At 47.0% G+C, this 21153-nt stretch overlaps 1 protein-coding gene across 1 annotated transcript in view; it reads left to right on the top strand.

Annotated features, from left to right (window-relative positions):
- LOC126028593 (C5a anaphylatoxin chemotactic receptor 1-like) overlaps positions 1-21153 on the top strand; it is a 334324-nt gene that overhangs the window by 173051 nt on the left and 140120 nt on the right. The gene's annotated exons all lie outside the window — the stretch shown is intronic.

Genomic DNA, 21153 nt, shown 5'->3' on the forward strand with positions numbered 1-21153 from the left:
TCGCTGGGTAGCTTCCGAATGTAGTTTCTTTGGGGTTCGCTTCCCAGGGCTCTGAGGAGAGCTTCCAGAGTTCAGGAAAGACAGAGAAGGGTAGGACAGGGCTCCCTTCCGGTGCTCAGTTTCCTCAGAAGAAGCACAGCCGGGTGGAGACTCTGCAGGTAGAGCAATCAGCACTCTGCCTGGAAACCCCCACATGCAGCCATTTCTCACTCACTCACTGGCTCGCTGGGTAGCTTCCGAATGTAGTTTCTTTGGGGTTCGCTTCCCAGGGCTCTGAGGAGAGCTTCCAGAGTTCAGGAGAAACAGAGAAGGGTAGGACAGGGCTCCCTTCCGGTGCTCAGTTCCTCAGAAGAAGCACAGCCCGGTGGGGACTCTGCAGGTAGAGCAATCAGCACTCTGCCTGGAAACCCTCACATGCAGCCATTTCTCACTCACTCACTGGCTCGCTGGGTAGCTCCCGAATGTAGTTTCTTTGGGGTTCGCTTCCCAGGGCTCTGAGGAGAGCTTCCAGAGTTCAGGAAAGACAGAGAAGAGTAGGACAGGGCTCCCTTCTGGTGCCCAGTTTCCTCAGAAGAAGCACAGCCGGGTGGAGGCTCTGCAGGTAGAGCAATCAGCACTCTGCCTGGAAACCCCCACATGCAGCCATTTCTCACTCACTCACTGGCTCGCTGGGTAGCTCCCGAATGTAGTTTCTTTGGAGTTCGCTTCCCAGGGCTCTGAGGAGAGCTTCCAGAGTTTAGGAAAGACAGAGAAGAGTAGTACAGGGCTCCCTTCTGGTGCCCAGTTTCCTCAGAAGAAGCACAGCCGGGTGGAGGCTCTGCAGGTAGAGCAATCAGCACTCTGCCTGGAAACCCCCACATGCAGCCATTTCTCACTCACTCCATCCTTTGACACTTTTAAAAGGAAGGAGAATTTAAAAGAACGAGACTTGATGCTTGGTGCAGAGTCGACAACCTTTACTGTATACATAGGAATCTGGGTTAAATCCTGGCATCTCATAGCCCCCAAGCCCCACCAGGAGTGATCCCTGGGCACAGAAAGTGTATGTGGAGCAAGTGTGGGGCTCCAGGTTTGACTCCTGCCACCATGTGGTCCCGAAGATGTCTTTACGTCTTCACTGGAACCCGTAGTATCACTACACAATGGATCCTACAAGAATCAGGAGCCAGGCATCTGGAGCACACTTTTGTGTGTGGGAACTCCAGGTCTGGTCCCCAGAACCTTAAGTTTCACCAAATAACTGCTAGGATATCTCCGGCAATCACTGCTATATTCATTACAGTTTTTCTTAAGCAATATCACAGTGATCTACAAGGTTTCCATACTTTGAAAGGTTACTGCAATAAGCTGCAAAATTGCCTGCTACTTTGCTTCCTCAAGGCTTTCAGGGGCCCATGGGACCCAGGGACATGAATTTATAGTGACCACCTGACAAACTGAGAGAGATAGTACTTGTAAGATACTTGGCTTTATACACATTGACCCTGGTATCATCCCCTCCATGAAGCTCCAGGAGATTCCATTTGGCCTAGGGCTAGGAGGATCCCCTGAGCACCACCCATGTGACCCAAAACATAAAGAAAAAAAAAGAATAGGCAGCTCAGGCAATCTCTGGTTTGAAGATTTCTGCAGCCTCTGAAATGAGTGAGAAATTGTGCTGTGAAGCAATGCCATATCGTACCATTAATAGGAATTTCTATACTTCTATGAAGAGGACAGACAGAAGGCCCACTAGGATGTCATATTCTTAGCGCATATGACTGTTTCAAGTACTCTTAAGAAATATTTCACCAGAAGACCCACTGAGATGCTTCTCCCCTGTGTGGATTACTGGACTATTCCTTTAGAAATATTTTGAGATTCGTGTTATGGTACTGACATTATTTTTTTGTCATCTAATTGGCCTATAATTGATTCTCCCTTCTGCTGTGTGTATTAAAGAAAATATAGCCTTGATTAAATTCTGCTTACCTAGAAAATCCCAGCACCAAATTAAAGACACTTAGTAACAACTTTTTTCTCTGAATTTAAAATGCCCTTGCTCACCAGAGAGATAGCATGAAAGTAGGGCAGTTGCCTTCCATGCAGAAGGATGGTGGTTCAAATCCTGGCATCCTATATAGTCCCCCAAGCCTGCCAGGAGTGATTTCTGAGCATAGAGCCAGTAGTAACCTCTGAGCGCTGCTGGGTGTGACCCAAAAACAAAAACAAACAAAACACACACACACACACACAAACACTTTCTCATTAAAATGGCGCCACTCCCCAAAGAATTATACTGAATTAATGTGATTCCTCTAAGGATACCCATTACATTCTTCAAAGAAGTGGATCAAGTACTCCTGAAATTTATTTGGAACAATAAACACTAATAAATTGTTAAAGGAACTCTTGAGAAAAGAAATATGGACTAAGTGGTCAGCCCAGGGGTCCTATGGCTAGCTGTCCTGCCCAGAGCCCCCATCATACCAGTCAAAGGCACAGGAAATCCTGGCATGTGGAGTGTTCTGAGCCCAGCCGAGCCTCTGTAGTTTTTGGATGCCTAGGGAGGAATTTCTCACCTCCTCCCCCCAGGGCCTAATTAACCAGGCGTGGCCCTGAAGACCCGCCTGGTGTGGGGGGAATCATGCTCGCCTGGACTAAGTGGTCAGCCCAGGGGTCCTATGGCTAGCTGTCCTGCCCAGAGCCCCCATCATACCAGTCAAAGGCACAGGAAATCCTGGCATGTGGATTGTTCTGAGCCCAGCCGAGCCTCTGTAGTTTTTGGATGCCTAGGGAGGAATTTCTGACCCCCTCCCCCCATGTCCCTCATATTTTGGTGGGCCTATGCAAACAACAATTGCCACTCTAACACCACTTTTACTGTGCTCCTTTGACTCTAATCCTTAAAAAGAACTCACTTAAAATTTGAGGTTAACTTAAGCTAATAAGCATGTATATGGAAATGTAAGAAAATATGCCTGTAATGTTTAAGGAGTTACGTAAGTTTTATGGCTTTAGATTGCCTTGTGTACTGTTAAGAAATATTATAATGTGTTACAATCTGGGGACTTGAGGGACAAAGTAATTGTACATGGATTCTGTCTTATTTATCTTAATGTTCTTTGGCTGAAATTTTAAAGTTAAGATATCAGCAAGGGGACTTCTGAGAATTATGTTATGGGTGATTGTCCTTCCACTGTAACTTTACCTTGTCCTCTTTCTTTGCACCCTTGTTCTCTTAAAAAAAAAGACAAAAACAATGATAAAAATGCAAAAAAAAAAAAAGAAATATGGGAGGTATTACTTTCCCCAATTTTAAATTGTATTATAAATCAATAATCATTAAACAGCTTGGTATTGGAATAAAGGCAGACCCTCAGATCAGTGGAATAGACTTGAGTATTTAGTGAAGTTTCCCTAGACATACAATCAACTAATCTTTGATGAAGGGGCAAGATGCAAAATGAAACAAGGAAAGCATCTTCAAGAAGTGGTGTTGAGCCAACTGGTCAGCCATTTGCAAAAATGTGAACTCAGAACTTCATCTAATATCATGCACAAAGGTCAAATCCAAATGAATAAATACCTTAATATCAGACCTGAAACCATAAACTATATTGAACAACACACAGGTAAAACACTCTGACATTAAGACTAAAGGCGGGGCCGGGAAGGTGGCGCTAGAGGTAAGGTGTCTGCCTTACAAGCGCTAGCCAAGGAACGGACCGCGGTTCAATTCCCCCGGCGTCCCACATGGTCCCCCCAAGCCAGGGGCGATTTCTGAGCACATAGCCAGGAGTAACCCCTGAGCATCAAACGGGTGTGGCCCAAAAACCAAAAAAAAAAAAAAAAAAAAAAAGAAAAAAAAAAAAAAGACTAAAGGCATCTTTTTTTTGGGGGGGCCACATCCATTTGACGCTCAGGGGTTACTCCTGGCTATGCGCTCAGAAGTCGCTCCTGGCTTGGGGGACCATATGGGACGCCGGGGGATCTGCAGGGTCCAGAAGCCCCCCAGGGGGGCCCGGCCAGCAGGAATTAGCTGGGAAGGCTTCTCAGACGACCGCACTCCTATTTTGCTGAGTAGAAGCACAACCACACTGTAAGAAATTTAAGAGAGGTTAATAATAAATGGCCTAAGACAATATTTCACTGTTCAAAGGCCCCTTTATTGAGGTACAATTCCTTCTTTTATAGTGAAGGAGAAGGGGGCAGTACAAAGGTGCTGTCAATCATACTTTTGGCGCGAAGGCCCATAAGGAAGTGGGCAGTGGGCTAGGGGCTGGATGACCTTCAAGCTATGCTGAACGTGCTGTTTCAATGGAAACTTCTAGTGTCCTTCTAGCTGCATTCCTAATTGCTTGACTATCAGGAAATGGTGCAATATGTGCTTGCCTAAGTGATCTTGAACAGACAATATAGCATATACTTATTGATAACAGCCTAAATTACTCCGGAATGTGGTCTTAAGGAATGGGGCCTAGTTTCTGATAACTGTACCAGGCAGTTTTTACTCTCCTCCGGGCTAAGAGCTAAATTATGTCCTGCAGCTGTACATTCTTTTCTCTTAGCTCAAAAATTTACAGCAAGACTGCATATTGCTTTTAGGTGAAAAGCTGGGCTATGGCAGAAAGAACAGCAAAATGTCCTCAAACAAGTCAGTTCCCAACATCTCCCCCTTTCTCTTCTAATAAAAGAAGGAAAGTCGTGAGCGGGTGGAAGAACCGTGTCTTGGGCATACAAGGTTTGACCAGGTCGGACACGGCCAAAGCCGCATTTAAAAGGTGGCTACAAACGCCGTGGGTGTGCGCAGAGATCCGAATTATGCGTTGTAGCCTTTTAGGGCCGTGCCCTAACTGGGACCTTGCTAATCCCGTCGTAGGTGTCTCCACAGCCGAGAGCACAAGTGCCGGAGCGAGCTCCGTCTGTTAGCTATGCGCTCTATCTCCTGGAAACTTAGTGGCTGGAAAGGCGGCTTGGTGACTAAAGCCAAGTTTTCACAGGAGTCACGCGGGGTTAGACGCTGGTAGTTAACCTGAATAGAGGTTTTTGCCTTTTCATCTACCTGGTTATTAATAAAGGCAGTAATTTTGCGGAAAATCCATGGGCCAAGAGAAAAGAGCAGCATGAGGCTAATAAGAGGGCCCACAACGGTGGACAAGATTGTGTGGAACCAAGGGGAAGAGAAAAACCAATCCTGGTACCAACCTTGTTCTTCATCGAAATGTTTTTCAAAATCTTTTATACCATCACCAATATGTTGAACGCTATCTCTAACTAAACCTGTTTTGTCTTTAAAAATACAACATTGTTCCTTAAGGGCTACACAGACTCCCCCCTCTTTCATAAGGGCAAAATCTAAAGCACGACGATTTTGGAGAACAACATCAGCAAGGGAACTAATAGTATCTGTGAGAAATTGCAGACTAGTTTTGATTTCATTAATGTCTTGCTCTACTGCTTGAGTAAGAGTGCGGAAATTGGATTGAGAGGATACAAGAGAGTAGATACCAGTGCCAGCGCCAGTAGCGCCAACAGCAAGGAGAACTGCAAGTGTAACGGAGGTGAAGGGCTCACGGCGTCGTCGAGAGAGAGATTGAGAAGAATATGAATAGGGTGAGGTGGCAGGAGAGGGAAAGGTATGTTCTGAGTGAATGGTGATTTTTGGAATGAGAATAACGAGGACACAGTAGTCATGTGAAAGGAGAAAAGAAGAACGAATGATAAAGGGAGTAAGGCCAGAAGCACAGGCAAAATAAGTACTATTGGGAGCTAACAGATAGGTTTTTGAGGAGGAAGAGTTGTAGATGTCAATAGTTTTGTTGCATACATCAAGTAATTGGCTAGGAAGCAAGGAGTCGTTAGGCTTAATGCAGAGGCCAGAGCCTACGACTTGACCGACTGTAAAGCCATGTTGAGGTTGTGTGTTCCAACGGAGGTCAGAGGGGTTGGAGGTAGAGGAAAGGTTGCCAAACACTGCAACACCTTCATAGAAGGGCGGTTGAGGAGAAAAACAAAGCCAACATCTTTCATAGGCAGGATCTGTAAGGGCAAGAGCAGAAGCATTCATAAGATTGAGAATAACTTGCGAGGAGGGAGAAGGACCGGAAGGCATAGTGAGTTGTCTGAGAGAAGGAGAGGCAGATGGAAGAGGAGAAGGAGGAGAAGGCATGTGTGATGGACCTGAATGAGGATGAAGAAAGGTGTTAGGACCAACGGCGAGGGGGTGAGAATTCGGCAACTGTTTAAGCAAACGGAGGGAAAAAAGAAGTCCAGGGTCGGTACGCCTAATGTAAAGTCTGAGTCCCCATTGTACGGTTTGAGTCCAGTGATGCTGACGTCCAGCAGCAGTAAATTCGATGATGAGGGGGTTACACCAACCACGGGTAGAGGAGGATGCATCACAGCTGGGAAGAGGATGAGTAAGTGGGGGGCGAGAGACGGTGATAAAGTCCCAGGAAGATGAAGGTTTCCAATAGGTAGTTCCAGTGGTCTCACAACCCCATGAAGCGCAGAAGTACTGGTTATGATCGCCACATTTATGGTCGATGGAACGGGGGCGATGATGTCCTGGGCAAACATAGAAGGTGGAGAAGTGATATCTTAAGTAGTTACGGCGAACAGCAGAATTGCAACCAGCGGTAGGGGGGGCGTAGGAGTTATAGCTGTCAATAGCGCGGAGTTGAGGTAGATGAAAATTAGGGGTGCCCCAGTAAGAGCTGGCACCCATGGCTAGGGCACAAAAATCGACGTGCAGAACAGGCCAAGGAATGGAGGTGGAGAGGATGGAAGTTTGGTTAGCGACGTCGCCAGCCTCATTGATGATCTGCCAAGTGTAGTTGAAGACTTGGTAGCGTTTGTTATTCTGGGAGTGGCAGACAGATGGGAGCTGGAACAGCAACAGCAACAGGAGGGCACGCATTTTGGACGGTGGTGGATGAAATAACGATGTTAGCGGGGATAGGTTCTGGAAGAGAAGGAGGAAGGGGATTCTCAGGGCTGGGAGCCCTGGGCGCGTTATAATGTTTGACCAGCCGGTCTGGAAGCCAGCGGGTGTTGCCCGTGTCTATGTCATGGACACAAGCATGGCCTTTGCCCCAGATGAGGACGGGGTGTGGCCCTTTCCAGAGTCCAGTGTGAACATCTTTCCAGAGGACTGACTGGAAATCAGAGGCAGTGTTGGGATGCCAATATCGATCAGCCGCAGAGCGGTTTTGAAGATCGAGTGACAAAAAGTTAAGCACAAAGAGTGCATGGGCAAGCAGGAGACGGTGCCTGCCGTGGCGAGCATACAAGGTTTCACTCTCGCCAGAGAGCTTTATGAGCATGTTCTTTAAAGTTTGATTAGCTCTCTCCACAATGCCTTGACCCTGGGGGTTATAGGCTATTCCTGTCTTGTGCTGGATGCCAAACTTAGCACAAAAGTTTTGAAATTTTTGGCCAGTGTACCCTGGGCCATTATCAGTTTTAAGAACTTTGGGCACTGCAAGCGTGGCAAAGCAGTGCAGCATGTGAGCAATAACATCAGCAGAAGATTCTCCAGTATGCAGGGAGGCACAAATAAACCCACTGAAGGTGTCAACAGTGACATGAATGTATTTAAGTTTGCCAAATGCCGGATAGTGTGTGACATCCATTTGCCAAAGTTCACCAGGCACAAGGCCGCGGGGATTAACTCCAACATGAGGTTCAGGAAGAAGAGAAAGACAGGATTTACAAGAGCGAACAATTTCACGAGCTTGTTCACGAGTGATAGCGTATTTAAGACGTAAGGTTTGAGCATTGAGATGATGGAGTTTATGGGCAAGAGTAGCTTGTTGCAGAGTGTCATGTGTAGGAGATGGAGGGGTGGTGGAGAGAAAACAAATAGCTGAAGAGGTGGCACGGGTGGCTTTGTCTGCAAGGGCGTTGCCAAGCGTAAGGGGGCCAGGCAAACCCGAGTGTGCACGGATATGCGACACGTAAAAGGAATTGGTTCGTTGTAAAATGAGCTGTTGAATGTGGGAGAAGAGTGTGAAGGCAGGAGTAGAGGGTTTAATAAAGGGTACTGTTTCCAAAAGTGGCAAAGAGGAAGCAATGTAATGACTATCAGTGTATAAATTAAAGGCTTGAGGAACAGAGAGAAAGACCTGATGAACGGCTTCCAATTCCACAAGCTGAGCAGAAGTGTGTGTGGTAGTGAGCGTATTGGTTGTTCCATCGACTGAAAATGAGGCAGTCCCGTTAGAGCTACCATCTGTAAAGGCAAGAGAGGCAGAGGGAATGGGCTGATGTTTAGTGAGCCTAGGAAACACAACAGGATGTTTATTAAGGAAGTGCAACAGTTTGTCAGCTGGCATGTGTGTAGATAGGGTTCCTTGAAAGTATGTGAGAAAGAGGAGCCAGGCTTGATCCATGTTTGCTAGCCAGGCCAATTGATTGTGTGTGTATGGAAGAATAATTGTGTCAGGGTGTTTAGCGAAGAGTTTGAGGGATGTTTCACAGCCTTGATGTAAGAGCTGGAGGACAGAGGAAGTGTATGTAGAAAGAACTTTGGAAGGTGAGGAGGGAAGGTGAATCCAATAAAGGGGGGCGGACTGCCAGAGAACGGCGGTGGGTGTGAAAGCTGTGGAGCAAACAATGAGCTGAAGATCAATAGAAGGGTTATAGTAAGTGATAAGTTGGTTTTGGATGGCATGATTGACAGAATCAAGTGCGGCACGAGCTTCTGGAGTGAGAGAGCGTGGGCTGGAGGGGTTGGAATCTCCTTGGAGGATATCAAAAAGGGGTTTTAGATCACCTGTGGTGAGTTTAAGGTAAGGGCGGAGCCAATTTATGTCACCAAGAAGGCGCTGGAAATCATTAAGTGTTTTAAGGTGGTGGGTGCGAATTTGCACCTTTTGAGTTTTTACTTGAGAGGGTAGTAATTCAAATCCAAGAAATAAGTGAGGTGGAGAGGTTTGAATTTTGTCTGCTGAAATTTTAAAACCTTTTGAGGATAGGAGAGAAATTAATTTAGTAGAGACTGAATGCAGGAGAGACTCATTAGGACATGCAAGAAGGATATCATCCATGTAGTGAAGGATATAAACTGAGGGATAAGAGTCACGAAAGGGATCAATAAATGAAGCAACAAATTTTTGACATAGTGTAGGGCTATTAGCCATTCCCTGGGGTAAGCTTTTCCAGTGAAAGCGTGGACAGGGACCAGCACAATTGGGAACTGGGAGAGAAAATGCAAAACGTTTACAATCTTCTGGGTGAAGGGGAATGGAAAAGAAACAGTCTTTGAGATCAATAATTATTTTGAAAGTATTAGAAGGGATGGCAGACGGCACTGGCAGGCCGGCCTGAGCGGCTCCCATGGGAATCATAGTTTTGTTGATGGCTCTAAGATCATGAAGGAGGCGCCATCTGCCGGATTTTTTGCGAATAACAAAGATGGGTGTATTCCAGGGGGAGGTGGAAGGTTCTATATGTCCAGCCTCAAGCTGTTCTTTTACAAGAGCTGAGGCGGCCTGGAGTTTTTCACCGGATAGAGGCCATTGGTTTATCCAAACAGGGGCATCAGAGCGCCAGGTAATTTTTTCTATAGGAGGCATAGGGGCGTTTTGGACTGATACAGTATAAACAGAACTGAAACCAAGACCTTGACGGCCAGGATTAGGGGAGGGCTGAATGGGTTTAGAAATGCCCTGCAATGTCTTTCCGAGGCCTTTAGAGGGTGTATACCCCTGTTTCATCATTTGAGCGAGAGCAGCAGGGTTTTTGCACTTTACAATATAGACACCCATTTGTTCCATAATGTCTCGGCCCCATAAATTAATGGGCAGGTCGGGAACTATGTACGGACGTACAAGTCCAGTGTCCCCGTCTTCGTCCTGCCAGACCAGCTTATTGGCGCTAATGAGGACTTGCTTGACTGTGCCCGCGATTCCAGAGACAGAATCAAAAGAGGCTGTGGTGGGCCAGTCTGGGGGCCAGTCAGTAGGAGAAAAGCAGGTGGTGTCTGCACCAGAATCAAGAAGACCCGTGAAGGGCTTGCCTCCAATAGTGATAACTAGAGGGGGCCTAATTTTACACATGGCTCGTACCCAGAAAATGTCTGAGGAGCCAGGATCCGAATTGCCACGGGCTTCCGGAAGAGAAGGCAGGTTGACATTAAGGGGAAGTGGAAGGGCCTGCGCGATACGCTGCCCAGGTAGTACCTGAACTGGATAATAGGGGGCGACTGCAAGAAGTATAATTTCTCCAGTATAGTCATTATCCACAATGGAGGGCTGAATAATGAGGCCTTTAATAATAGTTGAAGCACGCCCAATGATCATAAAGAAGTGACCTGGTGGTGGAGGGCCAAAAATACCTGTGGGGATTTGATAAACGCCATGCTCAGGAGTCAATAAGTGGGGGGTGGAGGGACACAAGTCCAGTCCGACGCTCCCTGGGGTTGCCCTGACAAGGGAGGTTGCTGGGGTGGGAGCATATTGGGGGGCACCAGAGGTTGCTGTTGGCAAGGTGCCTGGTGCTGAGAAGGCGGCTGTTGTTGCTGGTAATAAGCCTGGGGGGCTGGAGTGGGCTGTGCCGGCTGACTGGGCTCCGAGGCCGGGACAAAACGTTGGAACTGACGACTTGGGGCCCGGAGCCGGCCCCCTCTGGAGTTTCCCTGAGCCGGAGAATGTTGATTAGGCTGCAGGGGATTGCCATGTATGTCTTTAGTGGAACGGCACTCTGCAATCCAATGGCGGCCGCGGCGACAGAGCGGACAAAGTGGAGGACGGGGAGAGGTCGTGCCTGTCTGCATAATAGGGACTTGGCGTTGAGGGCAGTTGTTGGCAAAATGGCCAGGCTGGCCGCAAGAGAAGCAAATGCGGCCTTTATTTTGTCCTTGAAAAGCAACTATGGCGCCAGCCACTTGGGTGGCAAAGGAATGGGCATTTTTGCAAAGAGAGATCATTTCCTCAAGGGATCGAGACGGCTTAGGGGATTTTAAGATTTGACGGCAGGCGGGACTGGCATTTTCAAAAGCAAGTTGCTTAACAAAAGGATTGGAGGTGTCTGTAATGCCAGTGGTTCGATCAATAGCTTCAAGAAGGCGAGAAATAAAGGCATGATAGGGTTCATTGTCAGCTTGTTGAATTCTAGCAAGAGGAAGAGTAGGGGCAGAGGAGGAGGGAATAGCTTTCCAGGCTTTGAGACCGGCTTGGGAGGTGAGGTTAAGCAATTGATACGAGAGGGGGCGCTGTTGTTGTATGGTGTCATAAGGCTTAGAGCCAGAAACTTGAAGGAACTCAAGCTCGTTATCATGAGTGAGCTCTCTGCAGTTGTTAATAAATTCAGCTTCCCAAAGAACAATATGTTCAGGTTTAAGGCAACGGCGAACAGTGATGCGCCATTCAATGGGAAAAAGATTACCACCATAGGAGAGACTATCTAAACAGGAGAGGGTATAGGGGGCTTGAACGCCATAGTCCAAAACAGCTCTGCGAAGCTCCTTAAGGGAGGTTTGATCGAGATCTCGAATTTCTATATTCTCGCGAAAAACTGAACCAGGGCCATGGTGGTGAGAGGGTGCAGGTGAGGTAGGGGGCGCTAAAGGTGCGTCATCTGCTGCCTCAAGGGCAGGGATGTTTTCGTTGTCTGCAGCCTCAGCTTCTCTCGCAGAGAAAGCCGGAGCTAAAGGACGGGAGGGAGTGCCTCGAGCAGCATCTGTGGTACGAGAGGAACGCTGCTCTGCAGCCTGTGAGCGGGTGACCATAGGATGAAAGGAAGCAGAAGAGGAAGCAGGGGAGGCCTGAGGAGGTTGTGGAGCAACCGACAGGGCAGGGACGCCCGAGGGAGGATGCAAGATTGCGGGGTATGCTAGGGTTCCATAAGGTTTTGCTGCTTGAAGCAGCTCAGCAAGGTCTCTTTTATGGATGGTAACATAATGTAAAGGAGTCTCACCCTCTGGAGAATTAGCATTGCGAGGCTGGGCGTCTTCTTCTTCCACATACGAATTGAGCTGACTGAAATCAACCGCTACAGAAGCTGTGTTCACAGCGGCTTGTGCCTCGCGATCACTCTGCGCCCTCTCAAGGGGGCGGGGATCAGCGGGCGGAGGGAGGGGTAGGTTAGAATGAGGAGGTAGAGGCTGCTGAGGTGAAGGCGGGGGAAGGTCCTCGCCATTAGGAATGAGAACAGGAAATGTAGCAGCGTGAGCAGGTTTTTGTTCACGAGATTGATGAAACTCGTTTGCGAGTTGTGAAATCATGGATGTAATAGTAATGAGATGAGAATCTAAAGCAGTAGGCTTAGGAGGATCAGGAAAGGCACATTTAGGAGGAGCAGGGCAGTCATAAGGAGGAGGAAGAGTTTGTGTGGCTTGTGTGATTAAGGAGCTGTGACAGGCAGAGGTCTGTGTTTCTGGGGAATTAGGTTCCTGAGGTGGAGCAGAAGCATGGACAGAAGTAAGGGAGGGATATAAATGAGAAGCATTAGAGAGATCTTTAAGAGCATTATTTACTTTGGAGACAAAGGTAGAAGAATCAGTGGTGGAGGAATCAGTGGTGGAGGGAGGACAAGGGGAAGGATTTTCAGAGGGAGAAGGGAGATGAGAGACAGAATTAGAACGAGAAGGAGTTCTGGAACACTCACGGGAGACTTGTTGTACATGAGTTTCAACGGCATGGATGATGTCTTTGGCGGTTCCGGCATTTTTAGTTACAATGATATCTCTTAACAGGCTCCAATATTGGAACATAATTTTTTCCTTCTGTGGTTCATCATGATTTACAAAATAATCACTCATTTCTTGTCCTATTTTGTCCCAAGTGGACGCAACAATTTCTGGACAGGAAATGACGAACCAAGGACATACATTATGAATGAACATAAGAAAATTACAAATATCTTTTTTGGTAACCTCTACATGTCTGGCTTTCAACTCAGACTGTATATCTGTAATGAATTTAAGTTCAATACTCAAAGAATTACCCATGGTAACGTATCCTATGGGTGAAACCCCAAAAGCCAATCAGGGGCGGCGATCAGAACGACTGAAAAAACTGCAGTTTAAATATTTGATTAAGGCTAACTCGTTTCAACGCTTACCCTGATGAGGTAATTTCCGTGATTTACGAAGGAGCTCCGGACACGCCGACCTGTAGTCGTTCGGAGTGTGGCGGTGATCTTCGAGCCCAGCGTTGGGCGCCAAAATGCAGGGTCCAGAAGCCCCCCAGGGGGGCCCGGCCAGCAGGAATTAGCTGGGAAGGCTTCTCAGACGACCGCACTCCTATTTTGCTGAGTAGAAGCACAACCACACTGTAAGAAATTTAAGAGAGGTTAATAATAAATGGCCTAAGACAATATTTCACTGTTCAAAGGCCCCTTTATTGAGGTACAATTCCTTCTTTTATAGTGAAGGAGAAGGGGGCAGTACAAAGGTGCTGTCAATCATACTTTTGGCGCGAAGGCCCATAAGGAAGTGGGCAGTGGGCTAGGGGCTGGATGACCTTCAAGCTATGCTGAACGTGCTGTTTCAATGGAAACTTCTAGTGTCCTTCTAGCTGCATTCCTAATTGCTTGACTATCAGGAAATGGTGCAATATGTGCTTGCCTAAGTGATCTTGAACAGACAATATAGCATATACTTATTGATAACAGCCAAAATTACTCCGGAATGTGGTCTTAAGGAATGGGGCCTAGTTTCTGATAACTGTACCAGGCAGTTTTTACTCTCCTCCGGGCTAAGAGCTAAATTATGTCCTGCAGCTGTACATTCTTTTCTCTTAGCTCAAAAATTTACAGCAAGACTGCATATTGCTTTTAGGTGAAAAGCTGGGCTATGGCAGAAAGAACAGCAAAATGTCCTCAAACAAGTCAGTTCCCAACAGGGATCGAACCACAGTCCGTCATAGGCAAGCGCAGGCAAGGCAGGCACCTTACCTCTAGCGCCACTGCCCGGCCCCCGACTAAAGGCATCTTCAAGGAGGAAACAGCACTCTCCAAATAAGTGGAAGCAGAGATAAACAGATGGGACTATATTAAACTGAGAAGCTTCTGCACCTCAAAGGAAATAGTGCCTCGGGTACAAAAGCCACCCACAGAATGGGACAAACTATTCACCCAATATCCACCAGATAAGGGATAATATCTATGATATACAAGGTACTGACAGAACTTAACAAGAAAAAAAAAAAAAGAATCTAACTCCATCAAAAAAATGGGGAGAAGAAATGAACAATTTCTCAAAGAAGAAATACAAATGGCCAAAAGGTATATGAAAATTTCTCCACATCACTAATCATCATGGAGATGCAAATCAAACAACAATGAGGTAATAGCTCATGGTACAGAGACTGGGACACACCACAAAGAACAAGAACAATCATTGCTGGCGGGGATGTGGACAGAAAGGAACTCTCATTCACTGCTGGTGGGAATGCCATCTAGTCTATCCTTTATGGAAAATGACATAGAGATTCTTCAAAAAAACTGGAAATTGAGTCCACATATGATCCAATTATACCACTCTTAGGGATATTCCCTGGGAACACAAAAAAGCAATACAAAAATACTTTCCTCACACCTATATTGTTTGCAATGCTATTTACAATAGTCATAATCTGGAAACAACCAAGCTACCCTTCAAGAGATGACTAGCTAAAGAAACTATGGTACATATACACAATGGAATATTATGCAGTCCTCAGGAGAAATGAAGTCATGGCATTTTCCTATACATGGATGGACATGGAATCTAGTATGATGCATGAATTAAGTCAGAGGGAGAGAGAGACACAGAATAGTGTTAGTCATTTATTGTAATAATGCCCAGAGATGAGGCTCAATAGGACCAGCTCATGATATGAAGCTTACCACAAAGAGTGGTGAGTGCATTTAGAGAAATAACTACACTAACAACTACCATGACAATGTTAATGAATGAGAGAAGTAGAATGGCTGCCCTGAAGGTGTGGGGAAGGAAGGAAATGGGGCCATTTGGTGGTGGGAATGTTGCACTGGTGAAGGAGGGGTGTTCTTTTTATTGCTAAAACCCAACTACAATGATGTATGTAATCATGGTGCTTAAAAAGGAAAAAATAAATATAAAAAAAGAAATGAAATGCTCTTGCAGTTTCCACTAATGGGAATCAAAAAAGGTTTTGCCAGGATGTAGAATTGGGCTCTCAAAAATTTTACCAAGTATAAAATCTGCATTTCTTTCAATATAGCTCACTTACTTCAATTCAATCTTTAAACAATAAAACCTGTCCCTTTAGAAATAGGAATTTGATAGAGAATTCCAGCTTCTCACTCATTCCCTAGTTTACATCTGAGGCTGGCCTGCTTTGAGATGTTAAAATTAACCTTCTTTGTAACTCAGGACTCTTATTGCTTATTGCCCCTAGCAAGGTTAATTGTTATGTATATCAAACAAGGCTACTGTTAATGTTTTGGTGTACTAGAAAGTATCTGTATGTCTAGCAATTTACCTCATATACTCCTGTCCTAGACATTAAAGTTTTGAATGCGCTATTTCTCCACATACAGCACGTGGCCTCTCATTTTATTTATATTTCACCATCCTTGCATCCACTCTCTTTGAGGGAACTCAAAGAAGTTCTCTAATGAATCAGACCCAAAAAACTAGTCCGCAGCAATGTCTGCCCAGGAGCTGTGGCTGTGGGTTTGCCAATGACTATTAGTTTGCAGATAATCAAGAGCCAGCCAAGAAACTGTCTTCAGCTTTTGGTTTCAGCTTTTGAGATTCTCCAGCTTTTGACCTTAACATTATTCCTTTTATGGGGGGAACACATCTGTGGTTGTGATTATGACTTTCTTCCAACTCTGCACTTAGGGACTCCTGATGCAACTTGGGGGACCATGTGGGGTGAAACTCACAATGGATGGGTACAAACGCCCTACTTGCTGTATTGCTCCCACACCTGAACTTGTTTTGAAGAGTGTGCACTTGGCTAGGTTCATGACTTACTCTATGCTCAGGGATTACTCCTGAGGTGGTGGTGGCAGGAGATATCAGTTGTATGTAAGGCAAGTACTTAGCCTGCTGTGCTAGCTCTTGAATCCTGGCCTGCTATTTCTTTTATTTTTTGTTTATTTTTGTTTTGTTTTGGTGCCACACCTAGCATCGCTCAGGAGTGTCTCCTAGCTCTGCACACAGAAATTCCTCTTGAAGGCTTAGGGGACCATATAGGATGCTAGGGATCAAACCTGGTTCTGTCCTAGGTCATCAGCATACAAGGCAAATGTCCTACCGCTGTGCTATCTCTCTGGGCCCCTTTGGTTTTTTTTGTTCATGTTTTTGAGACACACTTGGCAATTCTCGGGGTTATTTCTGGATCTGCACTATGAACTTACCAGGCAGGATCAGGGGATCCTGTGGGATGCCATGGATTAAACCCAGGTCAGCTGCTTGCAAGGCAAATGCCCTCCCTTTTGTATTATCACTCTGGCCCTGAGGATTTCTTCTTTCTTTCTTTCTTTTTTTTTAAATAGGGCCACACTTGGTGGCACTTAGGGGCCAAGTGGCACAGGAATGAAACAGTCTCAGTCAACCCTCAGCCACAGGACTCTCATTCGTACCACAAATCCTTGAAGTTTAGCCAAGCAGGAAGGACTTCAGGAAGTCAGGGCTAAAATTCATCTCTGCCCTTCTCTGAGGAAGGCTGGGCAGACAAGCTTCGTGCTAATGGAGGAGGAAAAAGAATGAAAGGGGTGGGGATCTGGATCTCTGCTGCAGTGAAATATCATGCAGCTAAAAAAAGGAAGGAAGGGCTGGTGTAAATGTGGGCACCTTGAAACCTTGAATTGGAGGTGTCCAGCCAATGTGACGTGGTCTAACCCTTTCACTGAGCTTCCTAGAACAGTGCCTGGAGGAAAACCAAACAGTTAAGAAAAGATGCTAGAAGATTGGGCCATTCAGAGCACAGCAGAGACAGCACTGGCCTTGCTTGTAACATAGCATGGCCTAAACCCCTGATAACAAGGCTGATATCACAGCAAGGTGGGGCTCAGCCTACCAGGCTTGTAAGCTGAGTATTCAAGCTGGACACATTATTTATTTACTTATTTATTAATTTATTTTGTGGGGCTTGGGTTACATATGGTGGAGCTTAGAGGTTACTCCTGGCTCTGCACTCAGGAGTCATTCCAGGCAGGCTCAGGAGACCATATGGGCTGCTAGGATCGAACCTAGGTTGACCTGTGCAAGGCAATTGTCTTCCCAGCTGTACTATTGCTCCAGCCCCAGAGCACATGTCTTTTTTTACTAAGATATATTTTATGTTTACTATGATTATATTTTTATTTAAGCACCATGATTACAAATATGCTTGTCATTGGGTTTCAGTCAGAAAAAAGTACACACCCTAGGCACATTTTTGAAAATTTTTTTAATTTGCTTAGGGGACCTATGGGATATGGGTCAGCCATGTACAAGGCAAGAGCTTTCCCTGCTGTGCAGTTGCTCTGACCCCAATAGGACTCTTGCTAAATGGTTTCACATAACCCCTTCTCTGTCATTAAGAAGTATTTATTATTGTTATTAGGTTCCAGTGTTTTGGCTTGGGACTACACTGGGTGTTGGTTGGGGGATAAGGTGGTGCTGGGGTGCAACCTAGGGCTCCCACGTACAAAGTCTATGCTCCTGGACTCTGCACATTTCCCCATCTTCCCCTTTGATTCATTCTTCTGTCCCTGGAGGAGCATGTTTGTGTGCCTATATATCTGTGCAGTTACTGCAGATAGCGAGTATCTATCAGAACTCTCAACTGTCACAATGCCTGGCACTTCCTTATTTTCATTTAGATTTGTGTTTGAGAGAATCAGATATTTTTGGTCACTATCTAGAAATTTTTCAGTATTTCCCTATCTTAAAAAGTTTTTAAATTTTTCCATTTGACGTCCACACCCAAATGTTCTCGAGGTTTACTCGTGGCTTACATTTAGGAGTCATTCCATGTAGGGGCAACTTGCCATTTTGGGAGAAACTTGGGGATGTCAAGGAATGAACCAGGCTGACTGCCTGCAAGCGAATGCCTATCAACTGTACTATGGCTCCAGCCCCATATTATACTAATTTTGTGATTTTTGTGTGTGTTTGTGTGTGGTTTTTGGGTCACACCCTGTCAGTGCTCAGGGGTTTTTCCTGGCTCCGTGCTCAGAAATTGCCCCTGGCAGGCACGGGGGACCATATGGGACACCGGGATTCAAACCGATGACCTTCTGCATGAAAGGTAAACGCCTTATCTCCATGCTATCTCTCCGGTCCCATTTTGTGATGTTTTAAAATTTTGTTTCTGTTTTGGTTTTTTTTGGGGGGGGTCACACCTGGCAGCACTCAGGGTTCAATCCTAGCTCTGTGTTCAGAAGTCTCTCCTGACAGGCTTGGGGGACCATATGGGATACCGGAATTCAAACTATGGTTCATTCTATGTTGACCATATGCAAGTCAGGGAGGGGGCTAGGCAACAGAACCCCATACTGAACACTAGTACAGAGGAACACGACCCCCCAGCCAGACGAGTAATTTAGGACAAGGCTGGGCAACTGGGTCTCTGGGGATGTTCGGGGAGGGAAACAGATCTTCCCTATGCATAAACAATAAGGCTAGGCTAGAGCAGAGCTCTGCAGACCCCACAAATCAGGATTTCACCATTCCTCTTCCAGCTGATATGTGGGGGTCAGTGAGTGGGGGAGCTAGCCAACAGGCCCCCTGTAGTGAAAAATAGTGCAATGAAATGGGACCCTCAATCCAGACCAGGCCTTTAGGCAAGGCCAGGCAACTGGGTGTCTGGGGGTGTGGGGTAAGAGAGATAGACCATCCCTAAACATAAACAACTGGGCGAGGCTAGAGATGAGCTCAACAGACCCCACATGCCAGGATTTCACTGTTCCTCTTCCAAATGGTATCTGGGGGTCACTAAGCGGGGAGCTAGCTAGCAGGCCCTCTGTACTGAACACTCGTGTAGAGGAATGGGACCCCCCCCCCAAGCAAGATCAGGCCTTCTGGTAAGGCTGGTCAGCCGGTCCCTGGGAGTGTGGGGAGAGAGATAGACCTTCCCTATGCATAAACAACCGGGATAAGCTGAGTCGGGCTTAGCAGACCCCACATACCAGGTTTTCACCTTCTTCTTCCAACTGGTATCTGGGGGTCACTGAGCGGGGGAACTAGCTGACAGACCCCCTGTACTGAACAGTAGTGCTGAGGATTGGAATCCCTGAGCCAGACCACTCCTTCAGGGCATTGCCGGGCAACTGGGTCTCTAGGGATATGTTGGGAGGGACACAGATCTTCCCTATGCAGAGATAACTGGACTAGGCTGGAGCTGGGCTCAGCAGACACCACTTCCCAGGATTTCACCACCGTTCCTCTTCCAACTGGTATGTGGGGGTCAATGGGCGGGGAGTTAGCTGAGAGGCCCCTGTAGTGAACACTAGTGCAGGGGAATGGGACAACCAAGCCAGACCAGTAGTTCATGGCAGGGCCTGGCAGAGGGGTTTCAGGGGGTGTGGAGGAAGAGAAACAGACCTTCCCTATGCATAAAAAACCAGGTGAGGCTAAAGCCAGGCTCAGCATACCTCACATGCCAAGATGTCACCATTCCTCTTCCAAGTGGTATGTGGGAGTCACTGAGTGGGGGAGCTAGCTGACAGGACCCCTGTAGTGAACACAATGGAATTGAACCCACCAACCTGACCAGACCTTCAGGCAAGGCTGGGCTGCTGGGTCTCTGGGGGTGTGGGGTGAGAGAGATAGACCATACCTATGCATAAACAACAGGGCAAGGTTAGAGCTGGGCTCCGCAGACCCCACATGCCAGAATTTCACTGTTCCTCTTCCAAATGCTATCTGGGGTCACTGAATGAGGAGTAAGCTGACTGGCCTCTGTACTGAACACTAGTGCAGAGGAATGAGACCCCCAGCCAGACCAGTACTTTAAGACAAGGCCGGGCAACTGAGTCTCTGTGGGTGTGGGGGGAGAGAAATAGACCTTCCCTATGCATAAACAACTGGGATAAGCTGAGCCAGGCTAATCAGACCCCACATACCAGGATTTCACTTTCCTCTTCCAACTGGTAAGTAGGGGGGTTCACTGATCAGGGGAACTAGCCAAAAGGGGGAATTGAAATCCCCAAACCAGACCCTGCCTTCATGGGCAAGGACAAGCAGCTGGGTCTCTAGAGATGTGGGAGTAGGAAACAGACCTTCCCTGTGCAGAAACAAATGTTGAGGCTAGAGCCGGACTCAGCAGACCTCACATGCCTGGATTTCATCGTTCTTCTTCCAACTGGTATGTGGGGGATCACTGAGTGAGGGACTTAGCCGAGAGGCCCCCCTGTACTGAGCACTAGTGCAGGGGAATGGGACACCCAAACCAGACCAGTGATTCAGGGCAGGCCCAGGAGGCTGGGTCTCTAGGGTATTGGGTGAGGGATACAGACCTTCCCTATGCATAAACAACCAGGCAAGGTTAGAGTCGGGCTCAGCAGACCCCCACAGGCCAGGATTTCACCATTTCTCTTTCAACTGGTTTGTGGGGGTCACTGAGTGGGAAAGTTAGCCAACAGACTCCCTGTAGTGAACACTAGTGTAGTGGAATGGGACCCCCAACCCAGACCAGGCCATCACCAAGGCCAGGCAGCTGGGTCTCTGGGGGTGTGGGAAAGAGAGATAGATCTTCCCTATGCATCAACAACCTGGTTAAACTGAGCCAGACTCAGCAGACCTCCCATGCCAGAATTTCACCATTCCTCTTCCAACTGATAGGTGGGGTCACTGATTGGGAGAGCTAGCTGACAGTCTCCCTGTACTGAACACTAGTGTAGAGGAATGGGACCCCCAGCCAGACCAGTAAGTCAGGGCATGTCCAGGAATCCAGGTCTCCGGAGAGAGGTGGGGGAGAGAGATAGACCTTCCCTATACATAAACAACTGGGTTAAGCTGAGTCAGGCTCAGCAGACCCCACATGCCTAGGTTTCACCATTCCTCTTCCAACTGGTATGTGGGGTCACTGAGCGGGGAAGCTAGCTGACAGACCTCTTGTAGTGAACACAAGTGCACTGGAATGGGACCCCCAAGCTGAAGCAGGCCTTCAGGCAAGGCCTTGAAACTGGGTCTCTGGGGTGGGGGGGGGGGGAGGAGGAATACAGACCTTCCCTATGAAGAAACAATCAGTCAGGCTCGGTTGTAGC

This window comes from Suncus etruscus, chromosome 14 (assembly GCF_024139225.1).
Source record: "Suncus etruscus isolate mSunEtr1 chromosome 14, mSunEtr1.pri.cur, whole genome shotgun sequence".
Lineage (NCBI taxonomy): Eukaryota > Metazoa > Chordata > Mammalia > Eulipotyphla > Soricidae > Suncus > Suncus etruscus.